The 23,789-nt window shown below is 39.4% G+C and overlaps 1 pseudogene; it reads right to left on the bottom strand.

Moving 5' to 3' along the window:
- Positions 1 to 13,889: 13,889 nt before the first annotated feature.
- On the bottom strand, positions 13,890 to 15,507 carry LOC140596109 (zinc finger protein RFP pseudogene; annotated as a pseudogene).
- Positions 15,508 to 23,789: the final 8,282 nt, after the last annotated feature.

Here is a 23,789-nt window from a genome sequence, read left to right as displayed (position 1 = left end):
TCACTTTCAGTCCATGTTTCCTCAAATATAAAGTGAATGTTTTGTAGCCAGGATATCTTTAAGTCCTTTTTAAAATTTTTTCTTTTGTTTATTTATTCATGAGACACACACACACACAGAGAGAGAGAGAGAGAGAGAGAGAGAGAGAGGCAGAGGGAGAAGCAGACTCCCTGTGGGGAGCCCGATGTAGGACTCGATCCCAGGATCCCAAGACCATGACCTGAGCCAAAGGCAGACACTCAACCACTGAGACACCCAGGTGCCCCTTTAAGTCCCTTTTTAAAAAGACAATATTATGCCCATCTGTGTTTTCTATTGAGGAGTTTAATCCACTTACATTTAAAGTAATTATTGATGGGGAAATAGTTACTACTGTCATTATCTTAATTGTTTTCTATATACTTGGTATGTTTTCTGGTCCTCATTTCCTCTTTAACTGATTTCCTTTATATTTTGTTACTTTTCTAGTGATGTGCCTTGACTCTCTTCTCATCTCCTTTTATGTGTATTCTATATACATTTTCTTTGTGGTATGAGAAATATATAAAATATCTGAAAGAACAATATATTTAAAACGAATGGGAACTCAATTTCAATCACATGGAAACTGTTCTTTACAGTGCTGCCCCACCGACTTTATGTTATTGATAACACAAACTACATTTTTATATTTTATGTACTCATTACATAGACTTTCAGTGCTTTCTATGGTTTTGGTTTTGAAATTATATTCCAGAATTAAACTCACCAAAATTGGCATATACAAGATTCTCTATTTATTCATATATTTACTTTATATGAAAATTTTATATTTTCATATGGCTTCATGTTTTTATCTTGTGTCCTTTTATTTCAATTTGAATTCAACTTTTCTCATAAAGCAACTCTAGACTTAATGAATTCCCTCATCATTTGTTTCTCCAGGAAGGCTGTAATTTTTTCATTTCTGAAGCACAGGTTTACCTATATCTGTACTCTGGGCTGAAATTTTGTTCTTTCATCTTTTAAATATATGACCTCACTGCCTCTGGCCTGCATGGTTTTTGCTTATAACTTCATAAAAGCTCCTTTGTACATGACACATCACTTTTCTCTTGCTGCTTTCAAGGCTTTCTTTTTTCATTTGACTTTCTACTATTGAAGTGTGTCTCAATATGGATCTCTTTGGGGCGGAATGGGGGGAAGCTGGGTGGATTAGTTGGTTCAGCATCTGCCTTTGGCTCGGATCATGATCCTGGGGTCCTGGGATCTAGCCCCACATCAGGTTCCTTGCTCAGTGGGGAACCTATTTCTCCCTCTCCTATCATCTCCTGCTCTCTCTTGCTATCTCTGTGTCTCTCTCTGTGTCTCAAATACATAAATTAAATCTTAAAAAAAAACAAATGTTTAAAACATTGTTTAGGGATCCCTGGGTGGCTCAGCGGTTTAGCGCCTGCCTTCAGACCAGGGCGTGATCCTGGAGTCCTGGGATCAAGTCCCACATCGGGCTCCCTGCATGGAGCCTGCTTCTCCCTCTGCTTGTGTCTCTGCCTCACTCTGTGTGTCTCTCATGAATAAATAAACAACAAAAAAAATTTTGTCCCTCTCTCTCCCTCCTTGCCCCCAGCTCTCTCTTTCATTTGACTGCCTAGCAAAATGTTGTCAATTTGAAAATAATTTTATTCAAGAAACCGAGTTTTTAAAAATTTCTTCTTTTGCATTTTTTTCTCTATTTTATTTCCATCATAATATAATATTTTTCCTTTCCTCTGCTTTCTTTATGTTGAGTTTGCTCATTTATTTTAGTTTTTTAGTGTGGATTTGGGGGGTTTGATCTGAGATTTTTATTATTTAATAATCTAGGATATCAGAGGTATTAAATTTTTCTTAGATCTTTTTTTCTTTCCTTTTCTTATTTTATTTATCTATCTATCTATCTATTTATTTATTTATTTATTTTCTGTATTTTTTTATTGGAGTTTTATTTGCCAAAATATAGCCTATCACACAGTGCTCATCCCGTCAAGTGCCCCCCCTCAGTGCCTGGCAACCAGCTACCCCATCCCCCTGTCTACCTCCCCTTCCACTACCCTACGATCGTTTCCCAGAGTTAGATGTCTCTCATGTTCTGTCACCCTCTCTGAAATTTCCCACTCATTTTCTCTCCTTTCCCATTTAATCCCTTTTCCCTTTTTTTATATATTTCCTGTGTGAATGAAACCATATGTTTGTCCTTCTCCGATTGACTTACTTCTCTCAGCATAATACCCGCCAGTTCTATCCACGTTGAAGCAAATGGTGGGTATGCGTCACTTCTAATGGCTGAACAATATTCCATTATATATATATATATATATATATATATATATATATATATATACACTACATCTTCTTTATCCATTTATCTTTCGATGGACACTGAGGTTCCTTCCACAGTTTGGCTATTGTGGACATTGCTGCTATAAACATCGGGGTGCAGGTGTCCCGGCATTTCACTGCATCTGTATCTTTGGGGTAAATCCCAGGCAATGCAATTACTGGGTCCTAGGGTAGTTCTATTTTTAACCCTTTGAGGAACCTCCACACAGTTTTCCAGAGTGGCTGCAACATTTCACATACCCACCAACAGTGCAAGAGGGTTCCCCTTTCTCCACATCCTCTCCAACATTTGTTGTTTCCTGTCTTGTTAATTTTCACCATTCTCACTCCTGTGAGGTGGTACCTCATTGTGGTTTTAATTTGTATTTCCCTGATGGCAAGTGACGCGAAGCATTTTCTCATGTACTTGTTGGCTATGTCTATGTCTTCTTTGGCGAAATTTCTGTTCATGTCTTTTGTCCATTTCAGGATTGGATTGTTTCTTTCTTTGCTGTTGAGTTTAATAAGTTCTTTATAGATCTTGAATACTGGCCCTTTATCTTGAAATGTCATTTGCAAATATCTCCTCCCATTCTGTGGGTTGTCTTTTAGTTTTGCTGACTGTTTCTTTTGCTGCACTGAAGCTTTTAATCCTGGGTAAGTCCCAGTAGTTCATTTTTGCTTCGGTTTCCCTTGTCTTCACAGATGTATCTTGCAAGAGTTTGTGCTGTGGCTAAGTTCAAAAAGGGTGTTGCCTGTGTTCTCCTCTAGGATTTTGATGGATTCTTGTCTCACATTTAGATCTTTCATCCATTTGAGTTTATCTTCATGTCTGTTGTAGGAGATTGGTCTAGTTTCATTCTTCTGCACGTGGCTGTCCAATTTTCCCAGCACCATTTATTGAAGAGTCTGTACTTCTTCCAGTGGAAAGTCTTTCATGCTTTGACAAATTTGAGATGACCATAGAGTTGAGGGCCCATTTCTGGGTTCTCTATTCTGTTCCATTGATCTATGTGTCTGTTTTTGTGCCAGTACCACATGGTCTTGATGATCAGAGCTTTGTATTACAACCTGAAATCCGGCATTGTGATACCCCCGACTCTGGTTTTCTTTTCCAGTATTCCCCTGGCTATTCGGGTTTTTTTCTGATTCCACAGGAATCTTAAGATGATTTGTTCCAACATGGTATTTCGATAAGGATTTCTTTGAATGTGTAAATTGCCCTGGGTAGCATTGACATTTCACATTACTAATTCTTCCAATCCAGGAGCATGGAATATTTTTCCATCTCTTTGTGTCTTCCTCAATTTCTTTCAGAAGTGTTCTGTAGTTTTTAGGGTATAGGTCCTTTAGCTCTTTGGTTAGGTTTATTCCTAGGTATCTTATGCTTTTTCGGTGCAATTGTGAATGGGATTGAGTCCTTAATTTATCTTTCCTCAGTCTCATTGTTAGTGTACAGAAATGCCACTGATTTCTGAGCATTGATTTTGTATCCTACCACACTGTTGACTTGCTGCATGAGGCCTAGCAATCCTGGGGTGGGGTCTTTTGGGTGTTCTATGTACAGTAACATTTCATCTACGAAGAGTGAGAGTTTGACTTCTTCTTTGTCAATTTGAATGCCTTTCATTTCTTTTTGTTGTCTGATTGCTGGGCTAGGAGTTCTAGTACTATGTTGAATAGCAGTGGTGAGAGTGGACATCCCTGTCTTGTTCCTGAACGTAGGCTCCCAGTGTTTCCCCATTGAGAATGATATTTGCTGTGAGCTTTTCATAGATGGCTTTTAAGGTGCTGAGGAACATTCCCTCTATCCCTACACTCTGAAAATTTTTTATCAGAAATGGACTGTATTTTGTCAAATGCTTTCTCTGCATCTATTGAGAGGATCATATTATGGTCCTTGTTTTTTCTCTTGTTGATATGATCTGTGACGTTGATGGCTGTATGAGTGTTGAACCAGCCTTGCAAGCCGGGGATAAATCCCACTTGGTCATGGTGAATAATGTTCTTAATGTACTGTTGGATCCTATTGGCTAGTATCTTGTTGAGAATTTTTGCATCTGTGTTCATCAGGGATATTGGTCTATAATTCTTCTTTTTCATGGGGTCTTTGTCTGGTTTTGGAATTAAGGTGATGCTGACCTCATAAAACGTTTAGGAAGTATTCCATCCCTTTCGATCTTTCGGAACAGCTTTAGTAGGATAGGTATTGTTTCTCTTTAAATGTTTGATAGAATTCCCCTGGGAAGCCATCTGGCCCTGGACTTTTGTGTCTTGGGAGGTTTTTGCTGACTGCTTCAATTTCATGCCTGCTTATTGGCCTGCTCATGTTTTCTGTTTCTTCCTGTTCCAGTTTTGGTAGTTCGTGGTGTTCCAGAAGTGTGTCCATTTCTTCTAGTTTGAGTTGTTTCCAATTTTTTGAGCGATGCTTGTATTGCGATGTATTTCCCCCTCAGGACTACTTTCGTTGTATCCCAATTATTTTGAACAGTTGTATCTTCACTCTCCTTAGTTTCCATAAATATTTTTAATCCTTCTCTAATTTCCTGGTTGACCCATTCATCTTTTAGCAGGATGCTCTTTAATCTCCACCTGTTTGATTTTCTTCCAAATCCCTTCTTGTGATTGAGTTCTAGTTTCAAAGCATTGTGGTCAGAAAACATGCAGGGGACAATCCCAATCTTTGGGTATTGGTTGAGACCTGATTTGTGACCCAGTATGTGGTCTATTCTTGAGAAAGTTCCGTGTGCACTTGAGAAGAAAGTGTATTTGGTTGCGTCGGGATGCAAAGTTCTGTATATATCTGTGAAATCCATGTGATCCAGTGTATCACTGAAGGCCGTTGTTGTCCTGGTGATTTTGTGCTCAGATTATCTGTCTGTTGCAGAAATTGCCTTGTTGAAGTCTCCCAGTATTAGTGTATTATTATCTAAGTATGCGTTTGCTTTGGTTGTTATTTGATTGATATACTTGGCAGCTCCCACATTAAGGGCATAAATATTGATGATTGTTAGGTCCCCTTGTTGGATAGATACTTTAAGTATGATATAGTGTCCCTCTTCATCTCTTACTACAGTCTTTGGGATAAACTTTCATTTACCTGAAATGAGGATTGCTACCCCAGCTTTCTTTTGAGGACCATTTGAATGGTCAGTGGTTCTCTAGCCTTTCATTTTCAGGCTGGAGTTGTCCTTAGGTCTAAAATGAGTCTGTTGTGGATAGCCAATAGATGGGTCTAGCTTTTTTGTCCAGTCTGAAACCCTGCATTTTTGATGGGATCATTTAGCCCATTCATGTTCAGAGTGAGCATTGAAAAACATGAATTTAGTGTCACTGTAATACCTATTCAGTCCCTGTTTTTGTGGATTATTTCTTCGTGCTTCCTCTTTCTTTTATAGGGTCCTCCTTAATATTTCTTGCAGAGCTGGTTTGGTGGTCACATATTTTTTTCAGTTCCTGCCTGTCTTCGAATCTCTTTATCTCTCCTTCTATTGTGAGTGAGATCCTTGCTGCATAGAGTCTTCTTGGCTGCATGTTCTTCTCATTTCGGACCCTGAGTATATCCTGCCAATGCTTTCTGGCTTGCCAGGACTCTGTGGATAGGTCTGATGTTAATATAATAGTTCTCCCCATATAAATTAGGGATCTCTTGTCTCTTGCTGCCTTAGGATTTTCTCTTTATCTTTGGAATTTGCCAGTTTCCCTATTAAATGTCGAGGTGTTGATTGTTTTTATTGAACTGGGGGGGGGGGAACTTCTCTATCTCCTGGATCTGAATGCCTATTTCCCATCCCAAGTTAGGAACGTTCTCAGCTATGATTTGTTCAAATATGCTTTCTGGCCCTCTGTCCCTCTCGGCACCCTCTGCAACCCCAATTAAACGTAGATTTTTCCTTCTGAGGCTGTCATTTATTTCCCTTAAGCTTTCCTCATGGTCTTTTCATTGTTTTCTCTTTTTTCCTCAGCTTTCTTCTTTGCCATGACCTTGTCTTCTATGTTGCTCACCCTTTCTTCTACCTCATAACCTTCGTCTTTAGGACCCCCAGTTAGGATCTGGTCTCATTTAATTGATTCTTAATTTTGGCCTGATTGGGTCTAAATTCTGCAGTCATGAAGTCTCTTGAATCCTTTATGCATTGTTCCAGTGTCACCAGTAGCTTTATATTCATGTTTCTGAATAGCTTTCTGACATCGAATTGTAATCCAAATTCTGTAACTCTGTTGAAAAGAGTACTGGTTCTGATTCTTTCTTTTGAGGTGAGTTCTTCTTTCTCGTCTTTGCTCAGTGTAGAGTGGATATATGAGTGGGCTGAGTCAAGAATATCAACCACTTCCTAAGTAAATTTCACGCTAGATGATTCTGCTGAGGTCAGAGACCAGATATTGAAAACAGAGATCAGAACGAAATAAAACCAAAGGATCAATAAAGTGAAAAACAAATTTTAAAACACAGTGGTAAAAAAATAAAGGGCAACGAATCCCAAAGAGCAAGAGGGAAAAAAAAGAAAAGAGAAAAAAAAGTGGAAGAAAACAAAAGGGGGGGTACTGGGAGATGGTGGTGGTGATGAAGTTGTAGTGGAGGGAGAATGTAGTCAACCTGAGGGATTTTAGAGGGTAATCCTCTTGTTTCTGAGCATATGAATTTCTCTACGGTAGAAGTTGCTCAGTTCCAAATCTATATAAACCAGAAATACTTGTGGAGGACCCCAACATTGACCACCAAAACATAAGAGATAAAAGAGGGGCCAGAATGAGAATGAGAAGTCTCACAGAATGAACCAGCATGGTATACCACTTGGTTCTGGGTGAATGCTGGTCATGTTTTAGAAGGTATTGACTTCTGCCATTTTAGAACCAAATGAATCAGAGAAAACAAAAAATATAAAACAAATATATCTTGTGTATGTCCCAAAATTAAGTTCAGTATGTTGAGGGGAATCTAGAAGTGGAAAATATATCCACTTATAGAAGTATGGAAGTCAAGAAGGCAGAATCTTAAAAATGAAGAGGTGGTAAATTATTGTAGTTAGGTGGGAAAAGAGTAAAAAAAATTGGAAATTTACAGTCTGATGTAAAAACGAAGTGTACTGGAAAAAGGAAGAAAAAAATAGAAAGGATACCCTCTGGTTCCATATACTGTAAATCCCTGGACTTGTCTTGGAATTTTCCAGTGCTGCTTGGTCAAGAACTTCCTCTTCCCCTGTCCTTCCAGCTGCTCTTCTGGGGGAGGGGCCTGCTGTGCTGATTCTCAGGTGTCTGCACCTGGGGGAGCTGCCACGCCCCCTGCAGGTGCTGGGCTCAGTGGGCGCTGTTTACCCTGTTCCCTGGTGGCCATGCCTCTCCCAGGCACAGGGTGATACCAGGAGGAACAACCATACTGCCACTGCCAGCGGCCAGGTCTCCAGCTCTGGAGTCATGCCCCCCACCCCCCGTAACTACTGTAGTCTCGCAGTCCACACTGGCCTAGGTGCTCCTGGGCCAACACGGGTGCACTGATCTGCACAGCTTGGGTGGCGGCCAGTGGCAGAAGAGTCCTCGCTGTCCTGTGCCCTCCCTGCTTCTGCAATATTCCCCTGGGTATTCAGGGTCTTTCCTGATTCCACACAAATCTTAAGATGATTTGGTCCAACTCTCTGAAGAAAGTCCATGGTATTTTGAAAGGGATTGCATTAAATGTGCAAATTGCTCTGGGTAGCAATGACATTTTCACAATATTAATTCTTCCAATCCATGAGCATGGAATATTTTTCCATCTCTTACACCATACACAAAGATAAACTCAAAATGGATGAAAGATCTAAATGTGTGACAAGATTCCATCAAAATCCTAAAGGAGAACACAGGCAACACCCTTTTTGAACTTGGCCACAGCAACTTCTTGCAAGATACATCCATGAAGGCAAGAGAAACAAAAGCAAAAATGAACTATTGGGACTTCATCAGATAAGAAGCTTTTGCACAGCAAAAGGAACAGTCAACAAAACTCAAAGACAACCTACAGAATGGGAGGAGATATTTTCAAATGACGTATGAGATAAAGGACTAGTTTCCAAGATCTATAAAGAACTTATTTAACTCAACAGCAAAGAAGCAAACAAACCAATCCTGAAATGGGCAAAAGACATGAACAGAAATTTCACCAAAGAAGACGTAGGCATGGCCAACAAGCACATGAGAAAATGTTCCGCATCCCTGGCCATCAGGGAAATACAAATCAAACCACAATGAGAATCCACCTCACACCAGTGAGAATGGGGAACATTAACAAGGCAGGAAACCACAAATGTTGGAGAGGATGTGGAGAAAGGGGAACCCTCTTGCACTGTTGGTTGGAATGTGAAATGTTGCAGCCACTCTGGAAAACTGTGTGGAGGTTCCTCAAACAGTTAAAAATAGATCTGCCCTATGACCCAGCAATTGCACTGCTGGGGATTTAACCCAAAGATACAGATGCAGTGAAACGCCGAGACACCTTCACCCTGATGTCCACAATGTCCACAATAGCCAAACTGTGGAAGGAGCCTCGGTGTCCATGGAAAGATGAATGCATAAATAAGATGTGGTATATGTATACAATGGAATATTAATCAGCCATTAGAAATGAGAAATACCCAGCATTTGCTTCGACATGGTTGGAACTGGAGGGTATTATGCTGAGTGAAATAGGTCTATCGGAGAGGGACAAACATTATACGGTGTCATTCATTTGGGGAATATAAAAGATAGTGAAAGGGAATAAAGGGGGAAAGGAGAAAAAATGAGTGGGAAAAATCAGAAAGGGAGACAGACCATGAGAGACTCCTAACTCTGGGAAACGAACAAGGGGTGGTGGATAGGCGGGGGTGGGGGGTGTGTGGAGGTGGGGGTGACTGGGTGGCAGGCACTGAGGGGGGCACTTGATGGGAGGAGCCCTGGGTGTTATGCCATATGTTGGCAAATTGATCTCCAATTCAAAAAAATATGTAAAAAAATAAAAATAAAAAAATAAAGACCTCTGTCCTTGGAAAAAAATAAATAAGTAAAGTTCCTGCTTCTCTGGGACTGGCCTTTCCTGTCCCGGAGGCTTTCACTACCAGGCTTTTGCTGGGGTCCTCGTGGGGCCCCTCTGCCACTTGATTCTTTTTTATTTTATTTTTTCTGCCTTCCTACCTTGTTAGAAGTGAAAACCCTTCTCTCTGTAGCATTCTGGCTCTTCTCTCTTTAAATCTCAGGTCGAATTTGTACGTTTTCAGGATGGTTTGAAAATAATCTAGATAATTTGGTGGGGCCAAGTGAATTGAGGACCCTGACTCCTCCGTCATGTTCTTAGCTCCAATTTTTTCTTAGTTCTGCTTTTCGTGCATTTTGTAAGTTTTAGTTTCTTACATTTTTTTTTCACCTCAAAATATTTTGTAGATCTCCCTGTGATTTCTTCTTAATCCCACTAGTCCATGAAATGTGTTTTGTGAGGCACCTGGAGTGCACAGTCAGTTAAATGTCAGACTCTTGGTTTTGGCTCCGGTCCTATTCTCAGGGTCCTGAATTGAGCCCTGTGTCGGGCTCTGCACTCAGCACAGAGTGTGCTTAAGTTTCTCTCTCCCTCTCCCTTTGCTCCCCCCCTCCATGTTCATGTGCCGGTGCTGTATCTCAAATAAATAAATAAATCTTTTAAAAAATGTTTTAAAATATTTCATCCATTTCTGATTTTCCAAATCTGCATGGGAGATCTCACTCATGGAATGTAATTCCATGCACATTCTATGATTTCAAGAATTTTAAATTTATTGGTAATTGTTTTGTGTCCTAATGTGTATCCTGTCCTTCAGAGTGTTTTATAGGCCCTGGTGAAATATGTCTATTTCAACCTTTTGCTGTTTTGGTTTTGGCTTCATCTGTTCTGGAGCTCTGTGGCTAAGTGCTTATATGTTTATAATTATATTTTTTGAGGGATTGCCCCTGTTATTATTATATAATTACTTTTTTTCCTCTTTTATAGCCTATTTTCTATTTGCATCTGTATACTAGCCCAGCTCTCTTTAGTTTACTGTTAGCATGGAATATTTTCCATTCTTATAGTTGCTTTTTTTTTTTCATTCTTATAGTTTCAACCAATTTGTGTCTTTGAATGTAAAGTGAGCTTCTGTTGAACCATATATTTTTAAATTCATTCCATCAATGTCTGTGTTTCATTTGGAGATTTTGAAACCCATTTACATTTAATGTTATTACTGCTGTGATGGAATTTAATCCTGCCACTCTGCTTTTTGTTGTCTTTATGTCGTATATCTTTTTTGTTCTATGTCCCTCTATTGCCAACTTTTTGTAAGTACATATTTTCTCTTGTGTCTTTTTAATTCCATTGTCCCTTCCTTTATATAGATTCTTAAGTTTTTGTTTAAATTCCAGTGAGTGAATACAGTGTAATATTAGTTTAACATAGTGTTTCACCATTTCAAGTGTACTCTTTAATCCTCATCACCTGTTTACCCTATCTGCCGGCCCCCCCCCTTCCATTCTGGTAACCATCGGTTTGTTCTCCTTAGTTAAGAGTCTGTTTCTTGGTTTACCTCTCTTTCTCTCGCTCTTCCCCCCTCCTTGATCATTTATTTTGTTTCATAAATTCCACACACGAGTGAAATAATCTGGTATTTGTCTTTCTCTGACTTATTTCACTTAGCATAACACTCTCTAGCTCAATCCATTTGAGTGACATGGATGGATTCATTTTTATGGCTAAGTAGTATTTGATTGCATGAGCATACCATATCTTTATCCACCTATCAGTCAAAGGACACTTGGGCTGTTTCCATAATTTGGCCATTGTAAATAATGCTGCGATAAGCATTGTGGTGTATATATCCATTTGAATTAATAGTATTGTATTATTTGAGCACCTAGTAGTGCAATTGCTGGAAGGTAGGGTAGATCTATTTTTAACTTTTTGAGGAATTCCATACTATTTCCAGAGAAGCTGCACTATGTTGCATTCCCATCAAAAGTGCAAGAGGCTAGTCCTTTCTTCACATCCTTGCTACCACCAATTGTTTCTTGTCTTGTCGATTTTAGCCAATCTGACAGTGTGAGATGATATCTCGTTGTAATTTTGATTGGCATTTCTGTGATGATCAGTAATGCTGAGCATCTTTTCATGTGTTTGTTGGCTATCTGTATGTCTACCTTGGAAAAGTGTCTATTCATGTCTTCTGCCCATTTATTTATTTATTTATTATTTATTTATTTATTAATAATAAATTTATTTTTTATTGGTGTTCAATTTACCAACATACAGAATAACACCCAGTGCTCATCCCGTCAAGTGCCCCCCTCAATGCCCATCACCCATTCACCCCCACCCCCCGCCCTCCTCCCCTTCCACCACCCCTAGTTCGTTTCCCAGAGTTAGGAGTCTTTATGTTCTGTCTCCCTTTCTGATATTTCCCACACATTTCTTCTCCCTTCCCTTATATTCCCTTTCACTATTATTTATATTCCCCAAATGAATGAGAACATACAATGTTTGTCCTTCTGCCCATTTTTGAATCAGATTACTTATTTTGGGGGACTTGAATTTTATAAGATCTTTATAGATTTTGGATTCTTTATAGATTTTGGATCAGATATGTCATTTGCAAATATCTTCTCCTATCCTGTAAGTTATGTTTTAATTTCCTTGATTGTTTTCTTTGCTGTGTAGAAGCTTTTTTTTCTTTAATGAAAACCCAACAGTTAATCTTTCTTTTTGTTTCCCTAGCCTCAGGAGACATATCTAGAAAGAACTTGCTAAAGCCAATGTTAAAGAAGTTACTACTTATGTTCTCCTCTAGGATTTTTATGATTTCAGGGGTCACATTTGAGTCTTTAATACATTGTGAATTCATTTTTGCATACAATATAAGAAAGTGGTCGAGTTTCATTCTTTTATATGCTGCTGTCCAGGTTTCCCAACACCATTTGTTGAGGAGACTGTCATTTTCCCATTGGATATACTTTCCTGTTTTGTCAAAAGTTGGCCATATAGTGTGGGTTCATTTCTCAGTTTTCTATTTTGTTTTATTATTCTATGCATCAATTTTTATGCCAGTACCATACTGTCTCGATCACTACAACTTTTATTTTTTTTATAGAACTTGAAGTACACAATTGGGACGCCTCTAGCTTTGGTTTTCTTTTTCAAGGTTGCTTTAGCTATTTGGGGTCTTTTGGTGTACTGTACAAATTTTACAGTTCTTTCCTTCCTCTAGCTGTGTGAAAAATGTTTTTATTTTGATGGCAATATAATTAAATTTATAGATTGCTTCGGGTTGTATAGACATTTTAATGATACTTGTTCTTCCAGTGCGTGAGCAGGGAATGTCTTCCCAATTCCTCATATCACCTTCAATTTCTTTCATCAGTGTTTTATCGTTTTCAGAGTACAGGTCTTCCATGTCTTTGATTAGGTTTAAACCTAGGTATCTTATGGGTTTTGGTGCAATTATAGATGGGAACAATTCCTTAATTTCTCTTTCTGCTGCTTCGTTATTGGTATATAGAAATACAATAGATTGCTGTACATTGATTTTGTATCCTACAACTTTACTGAATTTGTGTATCAGAGCTAACATTTTTTTTTGGTGGAATCTGTTGAGTTTTCTACGTAGAATATCTTGTCTGCAAAGAGTGAAAGTTTGACTTTGTCCTTGCTGATTTAGATGGCTTTTATTATTTCTGTTGGATGATTGCTGAGGGTTGGACTTCTGGTACTACGTTATAAAACAGTGGTGAGAGTGGACATCCCGTCTTCTTCCTGACCATAGAGGGAAAGTTCTCAGCTTTTCCCCATTGAGAATGATACTAGCTGTGGATTTTTCACATATGGACTTCATGATTTTGAGGTATTTTCCTTCTATGCCCAGTGTTTTGGTGGTTATTATTTTTTTTCTAATCAAGAATGGATGTTGTACTTTGTCAAGTGCTTTTTCTGCATTCACTGAGAGGATCACATGGTTCTTTTATTAATATGGTGTATCACATTGATTGGTTTGTGAATGTTTAGCCCACCTGGCAATCCAGGAATAAATCCTAGTTGATCATCACAAATGATTCTTTTAATGAACTGTTGGATTCTATCAGCTGGTATCATGTAGAGAATCTTTGCATTCTTGTTCACCAGGGATATTAGCCTGCATTTCTCTTTTTAACGGGTTCTGTGTCTGTCTTTTGTAACAAGGTAATGCTGGCCTCATAGAATGAGTTTGGAAGTTTTCCCTCCATTTATATTTTTTGAAATAGTTTGAGAAGAATAGGTATTAACTCTTCTGTATGTATGTATGTATGTATGTATGTATGTATGTATGTATTTTGATCATCTGGTTTTTATTTCCAGGCAATCTTGTTACTTCTCATTATATCTCACAATTTGCATGGATAGGGAAAGAATAGTAGAAAATGTGGACATCTTGTCTCCCACCTTAGGAGCATGGAGAGTGGTAAGGAAAGCCAGCTGCAATGAACAAAAAGTGGCAAGGCAACAAGGCATTGTATGCCTGGGGTTGGATTATGGCCAACAGCCCTTTTGGCCCAAGTTCACGTCATCAACATAAGGTCTCCATGGAATGAGCATGATTGCCTACATGGCCAGAAAACCCATCAATCCTACTCAAGGGGCAGATGATGAAAGGGGCTGCACTCTTCCCTCCCAAGTATCTCAGACTGAATTCGGGCTGGACAGGCCCACAGAAGGTAGCATGAGAGAAAGTAAAAATTTGACACCTGTCTGTCACGTTGTAGAAGGAGACCTCACCAGAATCATAGTCCAAGAAAATCCCCACCCACTGGAGAGGGGTCCACTGGGGGAGGGAAGTCCCTGGGGAGGTAAGAGCCCAGTATTCTTTCCCATACCACAAAGACACTGTCCAGAATCCATTCTGGGTGGACAAAATTACTCTACCTTTTCTGCACACTGAGTTTTCACATACATCAAGGTCTGCTTGGCCTTATCTCTCATCTCTACCTCCCAATGGTGTCTCCCAGCGACGATCTTGGAGCACCAAAGACGCAGGGAAACAGATTTAACAGCTCTGGGTTGTTGGTTAGGTCCTGCTAGAAGTAACTATGCCAAAGGTACATGCTGCAGGAAAGGATTCAGGTGGGGTAGGCCGTGTCTGGGTCTAGAGTCATACCTACTGAGTATGATTGAGCCTCTCTCAATTTTTGAATTTTCCCCATATTGGCTGAATTTTTCCTGTGAACTGCTTCAGATTTTCAGGCAAGAAGAGACGGTTTGGGGTGAAAATGTGGCTTTTTTTCCCTCTTGCAGATCTAGAAGTGTGATCAAAGGATCAGGGATCCTGATTGTTTCACGTATGTTCAATGAGTCCCTGATGTTCTGCAGGAGCTCCCTGGTAGGCTGCTGCTGCTTCTCTTCCATCTGGGTGATCAGGCTACTCGGGTGGTAGACATTGCAGGAGATCTGGTGTTGACACCACTGATGCTGTCGTAGGTAGCTAAATCTAGCTCCTCAAGGTGGCCCAGGAGATGATACTCATGATCCTTTAAGGAGTGAGAGAGCTGCTCAAACTTCCAGACGATCTTCTCCCTCTCCATCTGGTTCAGGCTCAAGATTTCAGCTCGTGTCTGCTCCCCCTGTGCCCAGCACCTCTTCTTTAAGTCTTTCAGTCTTTCCAGGTGGTCCAGCTGGTTCTGGATTTGCTCCTTGAAGTCCTCCACTGCCTTCTTGAGCGGCAGCATGCTATGGCCAATGTGCTTGCAGAAGCAGCCACACACCACACAGATGGGCACATGGTCCGCCTCACAATACACCTTCAGGGACTTGTGGTGCTTCTCCCACACCCCCATCTCGGCCAGGGCCCCCAATGACCACAAGGTGCACATCTGTTTCACTAGCTGTGTTATGTTGGCCAGGTGCCAACTGGGTCTCATGTGCTGCTGCAGGAAGATCTCCTGGCGCTGTGGGCATCACCTGTCGGTCTCCATCTCGCCCTAGCAATGGGTGAGGCATGCACAACAGTTGTTGCACCTGCAGTCGAGCCTCATGGGGTTGGCAAAGTACTGCAGACACATTGGGCAGGTGGACTTCTGCACACCCTCCTGATTGCCCCTTCCTGGCAGCCTTGCAAGTTGGGCAGGCAGAGGGCTGCACCTCTGCCTGGATCTCAAATGCATGCACTGGCCCCAACTGTTGCTGGCCATCCCTGTGCAAGTGCCCTGCTGAGTGAGCATGAATTCTTGTCTCCCAGCAGAGTCCTGTGACTGCACCAGGGGGCTGCCAAGGTGGGCTTCCTGTGGGACTGGGACAGTCATTGTTCGGATCCCTTTAACTCTCCTTTAAATGTTTGGTAGAGGGACATCTGGGTGGCTCAGTTGTTGGGCGTCTGCCTTCGGCTCAGGGTGTGGTCCCAGAATCCTGGGATTGAGCCTCACATTGGGCTCCCCCGCGGGAAGCCTGCTTCTCCCACTGCCTATGTCTCTGCCTCTCTCTCTTTGTCTCTCAGGAATAAATAAATAAAATATTTAAAACAAAAATAAATGTTTGGTAGAATTCAGCTGTGATCATCTGGCCGTGCTTTTGTCTCTTGGTTGATGTTTGATTACTGTTTCTATCTATCTATCATCTATCCATTTATTAATTTTTGCTTGTTCTGGATCTGTTCAAGTTTTCTTCCTGTTTTAGTTCTGCTAGTTTAGAAGATTCTAGGAATGCATCCATTTCTTGAGATTTCCCAATTTGTTGCCATTTAATTTTTCATAATATTCTCTTATAATTGTTTGTATTTCTGTGGTATTGGTTGTGATTCCTCCTCTCTCACTCATGATTTTATTTATTTGGATTATTTTTTTATATGTGACTTTTTTGAAAGTTTTATTTATTTATTCATGAGAGATACAGAAAGAGAGGCAGAGGCATAGGCAGAGGGAGAAGCAGGCTCCCTGCTAGTAGCCTCATGTGGGACTCGATCCTGGAACCCTGGGATCATGCCCTGGGCTGAAGGCAGATGCTCAACCATTGAGCCATCCTGGCTTCCTTATTTAGATTTTCCCTCGTTTGATGAATCTGGCTAGGAGTTTATCAATTTTTTTAGTATTTTTCAAAATCCACCTCCTGGCCTCATGGATCTGCTTTACTGCGTGTGTCTGTGTGTGTGTGTTTCTCTATCATGTATTTCTTCTCAATCTTTATTATTTCCTTTCTTCTGCTGACTTTAGGTTTCATTTGCTGTTCCTTCCCTATCTCCTTTAGGTATCAGTTTATGTTTTTATTTGAGATTTTTCTTGCTTCCTGAGGTAGGCCTTTATTGCTATATAGTTGCCTCTTAAGGCTGCCTTTACTGCATCACAAAGGTTTCTAAGCATTGTGTTTCCATTTTCACTTGTTTTCATGTATTTTTATTTATTTATTTAATTTCCTTATTGATCCTTTCATGCTTTAGTAGATTGCTTTTTAGTCTCCATGTATCTGTGGTCTTTCCAATAATTTTCTTGTGATGGAATTCAAGTTCATAGTATTGTGATGAGAAAATACACATGGTATGATCTCAATATTTTTGTACTTGTTGAGGACTGATATGTAACCTGATACATGATCTATTCTGGAGAATAGATCCAGAAATAGATCCTATTCATAGGACATTTCCTATGTGCAATCAAAAAGAATGTGTATTCTGCTGCTATGTGATGGGATGTTCTGACTACATATGTTAAGTTCATCTGGTCCAGTGCGTCATTCAAAGCCATTATTTCCTTATTGGTTTTCTGCTTAGATGACCTGCCCATTGTTGTAAGTGGGATGTTAACGTCCCCTACTTTTATTGTATTATTACCAATGACTTTATGTTTCTTATTATTTGTTTTATTCATTTGAGTATTCCCAAGTTTGCAGCATAAATATTTGCAATTGTTAGATCTTCTTGTTGAATGGACCCCTTTATTATGATGTAGTGTCCTTCTGCATCTCTTCTTATGCCTTTGGCTTAAAATCTAGTTTTTCTGATATTCCCCATTGTTACTTGGTCTTTCTTTTGACAACCATTTGCATGGTAAGTATTTCTCCATCTCTAGTTTTCAGTGTACTGGTGATTTTAGGTCTGAAATGATTCCCTTGTAGGCAGCATATAAATGGGTCTTGTGTTTCTTTTTTTTTTTTTCATCCATTCTGACACACTATGTCTTTTGATTGAATTATTTTGTCCATTTTCATTCAGCATAATTATGGCTCGATATGAATGTACTGCCATTTGATACTTTTTTGGTCATCGTTTCTGGAGATATTCTATGTTCCTTTTCTAGTCTTTGCCATTTTTGGTCTTTCCTTCCCACTCGAAGAGTCCTCTTTAATATTTCTTGCAGGGTTGGTTTAGTGGTCACAAATGCCTTTAGTGTTTGTTTGCCTGGGAAACTCTTTATCTCTCCTTCAATTCTGAATGATAATCCTACTGGATATTCTTGGGTGCATATATTTTTTTTTTCTATTCAGCCTGTTGATCATATCATGCCACTTCTTTCTGCCCTGCCATGTTTCTGTAGAAAGATCTGCTGTTAGATTATTTGTCTTCCCTTGTAAGTTAAGGACTTGTTTTTTTGTCTTGCTGTGTTTAAGATTTTTGCTTTATCTCTATAGTTTACAAAATTTAACTGTGTTATGTCTTGATGTTGATCTGCTTTTGTTGATTTTGATGTAAGTTTTCTGTGGCTCCTGTATTTGGAAGTCTGTTTCCTTCCTCGGATTACGGAAGTTTTCACCTCTAATTTCCTCAAATAAATCTCCTGCCCTCTCTTCTTCTGGGACTCTTATGAATATTATTATGCTGTATGGAATCACTGAGCTCCCTATGTCTACATTTGTGAGCCAATGTTTTTCTTTCTGTTTCTTTTTCAGCTTCATTATTATTTTCCATTATTGTATCTTCTATATCACTTATTCGTTCCTCTGCTTCTTCCATCCTACGTTCATTACACCCAGTCACTTTGAATCTTGGTTTTTGCATTTTCATTTTGGCCTGGGTAGTTTTGTTCTTTTATCTCTGCAGTAAGGGAGTCCCTGTAGTCTTCTATGCTTTTCTCAGGCTCAGCTAGTATCTTTATGATTGTTGCTTTAAATTCTAGATGAAACATACTACTTATAACTGTTTCTATTAGATCTGTGGATGTGACCTTTCCTTGCTCTTTCTTTTGGTATGAATTCCTTTGTCTTGACATTTTGTCTAGGTCTTCATTTTCTTCTTTGTGTTAGAAAAGTCTATTAGGTCTTCTGCCCTTGAAAGTACTAGTCTTATGAAGAAGATGTTACATAGTGACCAGGGCTTAGAGCTTTAGAGATTATCTCTGGGTGTGCTGTGTGTGTTCTGCGTTTTTTTTTTTTTTTCCCTACTCTATCTTTTAGGCCATTTGTCTGCAGAGACTCTCCTTTCCTTCTCTGGACATTGTTTGGTCCCTATTCTGATTGTGGTGAGCTTTAAGTAAGTGTATTCTGGTATGCTTGTGGAATGAGACCTGACAGCACCTCCAGCAGAACTGAGACCCTGCATGTCTCTGTTTGGTCAACATGTATTGGGCAGGTGTCTCTGCTGGAGGAAGGATCTGCTGCACTGGGACTGATGCAAGGTTGACTGAGAGGGGCAGTCCCACAAGAGTGTTTAGGGGGTGATGCCTGATGCATGCACATTAGGCATTAGGCAATCAGTGTCCGCGCTTTGCTGCTTCCTGTAGGTGACTCCACGTTTATGCTGATCAGTGGGCAATAGAAATGATTCTAGCCATCTCCTTTGTTTCCATAGATGTGTTTCTGTGAATGCTGCCTTTCAAGGATGCATTCTAAGTAGCGCAAATTACGTCCTTCTGTGTGATCCAAGTATTCTTCATATCACTGTTTCCATGCTCTCTGCCCCAAGGTTGTGTGACTGCCTTCTCTCCAGGTGCAGTGCAGTGCGCATAGGCCCTATCTCAGCCAAGCCACTGACCTTTAAACCTCCAGGCTTTAAGTCCTGCTGGTTGTATGAACTCATGAAATTCAGCCTCTCTCTCAATTTGCAAGCCAATGGCTTTGGGGAAACCTTCTCCTTGTGTATTCCCCTGTGTTTTCCTTTCTCTCTTGCCATGGCTCCCTCCATTTCACAGTACCTGAAATCTGTTTCTCTACTAATCCATGTGTCCACATTTCCTACCTTAGTCAGTATGGCCTCTAGTCTCCCTTCACTTGTGGAGTTCTTTCAGTGTTCATGTTGATTTCTGGGTTATTTAGGGTTTTATAGTTTTCTATTTGTGTTCTTGGGTCCAGGTGAGCATAAGGCCCTTCTATTCCACCACCATCTTCTTCTTTTACTTTTACTCTATATTTTTGAGTTGTTTTGTTGTTCTCCTGGGTAAATACAACTAATATCTTAATTTATAAATACAACTGGTAAATACAACTAATATCTTAATTTATAACACTATAGGTTAATACCAACTTAATTTCAGTAGATATGAAAGCTTTCCTCCTATATTGCTTCATCACCTTATGTTGTTATTGTCACAAATTTCATCTTTATACAATCTGTACCCACTAATGTAGATTTTAAATTATTGTTTTATTCGTTTGTGTTTCTAATCTGATTGGAATAAAGTGGAGCTATGAATTGTAATGATATTAATACCAATCGTTATATACCAACTTTTATATTTACCTATGTAGGCGTCTTCTCTGGTGTTCTTTATTTCATTATGCAGATTTGGGTCACTCTTTAGTGACCTTTCAATTCATCCTGAAGGATTGCTTTTATCACATCTTATGAGGAAGTTTTACTATTGACAAACATATTTTGTTTAGTTTAGATTATCTTAATTCTTTATAACAAAAGTAATTATACTTAGTGGGAAGAATAGAAAAAAAAATGTTATACCCACTCTTCCTGGATGTGGAAGTACATATGGCATTTTGTATATACTTGCTCTGCCTAGATTTACATCATTACAAGTCTAAATGAAGAATTTGTGGGCCTCATGATGTAACTAAAATAATGAGAGGATCAGTAGGTAACAAGTGTTCATGCAAAAGACACCATTGAGAAAATCCCAGAACATGAAGGTGAGGCTGAAGCAACCCCCTATACCACAAAGATGGAGATGGATCACATTAGAAGGGTAATAGTAACAGCTATACATGACCACTTGGCCTCTCCTCCAGTTTAGTATAGCATCACACTGAAAGGTACCTCTGAGCCTAAAATTCCTCTAGTGGGAAAAGATATCCCAGGACAAATTTCTGTCTCTCCCAGAGACATTGTGAGTTACCTCCTGGGCGTCCTACTCTGGCTTTGCCTACTGGAGATTATGGGGGAAATCTGCAGAGCTTGATCAGTGGGAATCAGATTATGATGGAGATGTGGGGAAGGACTTCCAACATCAGCAGTTGAATCTTGGCAGACCAAGATTCCATACCTGCAGGACCCAAGTACTAGTCTCAATCAATAGCTCTTCTCTATCTGCAGACCCAGACAGTGGTGCAATCTGATTAGAGAACTTGTCAGAATACAGGTATGCCTCATTTGGTACCTCAAACAAAGAGCCTTGTAGGCCCTAGACTCTGATTGGCCCCCCTCCTCAGGCAGGGGTGATAATTCATAGCCCTATCCATGGGTGAGTGTTGTTCCTGTTCCCACATGACCCGAAAGCCTGACCAAAACACCTAGGAGGCTGTTTGGATCTGAATCTCCTGCTCTGCCTGGGCAGAGGAGATCATATAATCCTACCCACTCCTGAGTGTAGCTCCTGGCTTCTCACAACCAGAAAGCCTTTTCTACACCTAGGGAAGGTATAGAGTCCAGCAATGCTTGAGTAGAGAATCCAGCAGGCAGAGCTGATTGTTTGCATAGCAAATCCAGTGGAACCACTTGGCCAGAAGATTTAAGGATCAGATTATTGTGGATGATCCAGAAACAAAGCGCTTTGCCATCTTTAGACCTGGCTGTCCTGCTCTACCTGGGCAGGGAGCTAATTCATAGTTCCACCCTCTGCTAAGTATAGTGCCTCAAAAAAAGGGGCCTGATCTGAGCACCTGGAAAGCTGCATGACTTTCAGTAATCCAGAATCTCCCAACAAAGAAAAACCCAGGATCAGATGGCTTTACTGGTGACTTTAAGGATGAAAGACATTACTCTTTCTACATGACCTCATATATATGGTATATGTTTTAGATTTTGTTTTTATTAATATTCCCTTGACGATAGTAAGGAGTTGCAGTGCAAATTTGGAAAGTAACTTATTCTTGAGATTCAAACATACCTTGTTTAATTATACTTTATTATGTTTTGCAGATATTTTCTTTTTTACAGATTGAAGGTTTGTAGCAACCCTGCATTAGCAAATATATTGCCACCATTTTTCCAAGAACATTTTCTTATTTTGTGTCCCTGTGTCACATTTTGATAATTATCTCAATATTTCAAAATTTATAACTATTATTATATAATAATGACATATAAGTATTACTATATTTGTTATGATGATCACTGTTCCTTGATGTTAGTGTTATAATTGTTTTTGAGGCATGATGGGCCACATATGAGGTGGTAAATTTAATCAGGAAATATGTGTGTTCTAACTGCTCCACTGACCACCTCTTCCCAAATTTTTCTTCCTACCATTGGGGCTCCCTATTCCATAAGACACAATATTGAAATTAGGCCAATCAATAACCCTATAATGGCCTCTACATTTTCAGGTTAATGAATGAGCCACACATCTTACTTTAAATTAAAACTTATAAATGATTAAACTTAGTAAGGAAGGCATGTTAAAAGTGAAGATATACCAAAGCAAGGCCTCTTGTGCCAAATGGTGATCTAAATTGTGAATGCAAATAAAAGCTTTTGAAAGAAATTAAAAGTGTGAGCCAAGTGAACACATGACTGATAAGTAAACAAAACAGATTTGTTGGTGACATGAAAAAACATTTCAGTGGTCAGGATAGGAATCCAAACCACCTATAATATTCTCGTAAGCTAAAGGCTAATCTAGAACAAGGCCCTAACTCTCTTCAATTCTTTGAAGACTGAGAGAAGTAAGGAAGCTGTAGAAGAAAAGTTTGAAGCTAGCAGAGATAGATTCATAAGGTTTAAGGAAAGAACGCATCTCCAAAACAAAAACATACAAGTTGAAGCATTAAGTGGTGATATAGAAACTGCAGAAAGTTATCCAGAAGATCTAGCTAAGATAATTAACCGAAGTGGCTACACTAAACAAGAGATTTTCAGTGTAGATGAAATAACCTTTTATTGGAATAGGATGGCATCTAGGACTGTCAGAGAGGAAAAGTGAATGGTTCACTTCAATACTTCAATCCTTTGAAGGATAACTCTCTCGCTAGAGTCTAAGAAAGCTGGTAACTTTCATTTGAAGCCAATGCTTATTTGCCATCCTGAAAATCCTTAAGAATTATGCTAAATCTTTTACACAGCAAAGGAAACCATTAACAAAACTAAAAAATGACCTACAGAATGGGTGAAGATATTTGCAAATGTCTTCTTAGATAAAGGACTAGTATCCAAACTCTATAAAGAACTTATCAAACTCGAGACCCGTACAACACACACACACACACACACACACACACACACACACACACACAATCAGGTCAAGAAATGGGCAGAAGACATAAATAGCCATTTCTCTAAAGACATACAAATGGACAACAGATAAAATGATCAACATCTCTCGGCATCAGGGAAATCCAAATCAAAACCACAATGAGATACCACCTCACACCAGTCAGAATGGCTAAATTTAGCAACGGAGGAAACAACAGATGCAGAGAAAGGGGAATCCTCTTACATTCTTGGTCAGAATGCAAACTGGGGCAGCCAGTTTGGAAAACTATGGAGATTTCTCAAAAAGTTAAAAATAGAACTACCCTATACCCCAGCAATTGTACTACTAGGTATTTACCCCAAAGGATACAAATACAGTGATTCAAAGGGGGCACATACACCCCAATGTTTACAGCAGCAATGTCCATAACAGCCAAAATATGGAAAGAGTCCAGATGTCCATCAACAAATGAATGGACAAAGAAGAGGTGAGATATGTATATAATGGAATATTACTCAGTCATCAAAAAGAATGAAATCTTACCATTTGCAATGATTGAATAAGACTGGAGGGTATTATGCTGAGCAAAATAAGAGACAAATAGTATATGATTTTACTAATATGTGTAATTTATGAAACAAAACACATGAACATAGTGAAAGGGTAGGAAATATAAAATAGGATGAAAACAAAGAAGGAAACAAACCATAAAAGACTCTTAAGTATAGGAGACAAGTTGAGGCTTGCCGGAGAGGAGATGCATGCAGGGATGCTGTATCTGGGCGATGGGATCTAAGGAGCACACTTGAAGTAGTGAGCACTGAGTGTTGTAAGTACTGATGAGTCACTAAATTCTATCTCTGAAACTAACAATACAGTATATGTTAATTAAAAAAATAATTATGTTAAAT

The sequence above is a fragment of the Vulpes vulpes genome, chromosome X, assembly GCF_048418805.1.
Source record: "Vulpes vulpes isolate BD-2025 chromosome X, VulVul3, whole genome shotgun sequence".
NCBI lineage: Eukaryota > Metazoa > Chordata > Mammalia > Carnivora > Canidae > Vulpes > Vulpes vulpes.
The sequence above is the reverse complement of the archived record's forward strand: the minus strand, read 5'-3'. Positions and strand labels throughout refer to the sequence as shown.